Below are 827 nucleotides of genomic sequence, written 5' to 3'. Positions count from 1 at the left end.
TTCTTGACTTTCATGTGCAACAGGGACTGGCACAATTATCTTTTTACAAAAATTATACACACACACACACACACACACACACACAAATGTCTTCATTTTGTACATTTTTTCATCTCAGTTGTAATCCCCATGGACTTCACATACCACTTCACCCATGTGCCATCACCATAGTCCCAGGTGCTCTTCCCAACCCAGTTTTGATCTTGTTCCCTTCTTCTCCCCTGTAGAATATCTTGGGTTTATAGTATGTTCTTTTTTACTTTCTTACAGTTATATTGTCCCCCCACCCCCGATCCCTGACACCTGACATTCCTGCTATGAGTGAAACCATCTGGCATTTTTCTTTTTTTCTGGCTTATTTCGCTAAGCTTTATCTCTTCCAGCTCCATCCATGTTGCTGTGAAGGGCATGAGTTTAGCTTTTTTATTGCTTAGTAATATTCCATTGTGTATATATCTTCTTGATCCAGTTATCCATTTTTGGGCATTTGGTTGATTACACATCTTCCCTATTGTAAATAGAGCAGCAATAAACATAGAGGGTGCAGGTGTCCTTTGACACAGTTAGCTTTGAAGTGAGTTTTATGCAGGTGTTTCTCCCTGTTGCTGCCTTTCCATACCTTCCTTCATCCTTCCCCTTGGGCCCTTTCCCCTTGATGAATGTCTTTCTAGTCAACATATTTATTTATTGCAAGGCATAAATGAAAACATACTTAAATAATTTTTGGGTGACTTAAATCTCCAAGTAATATCTAGTAAAATAAATAACAGTATCCTCTTAGCCATTGAAATCAGCAAAATGACATTTAACAAAAGATAAATTTATAT

Source organism: Condylura cristata, unplaced genomic scaffold, assembly GCF_000260355.1.
Source record: "Condylura cristata isolate star-nosed mole 26May11 unplaced genomic scaffold, ConCri1.0 scaffold00036, whole genome shotgun sequence".
NCBI lineage: Eukaryota > Metazoa > Chordata > Mammalia > Eulipotyphla > Talpidae > Condylura > Condylura cristata.
Note: the sequence above shows the minus strand (reverse complement) of the source record.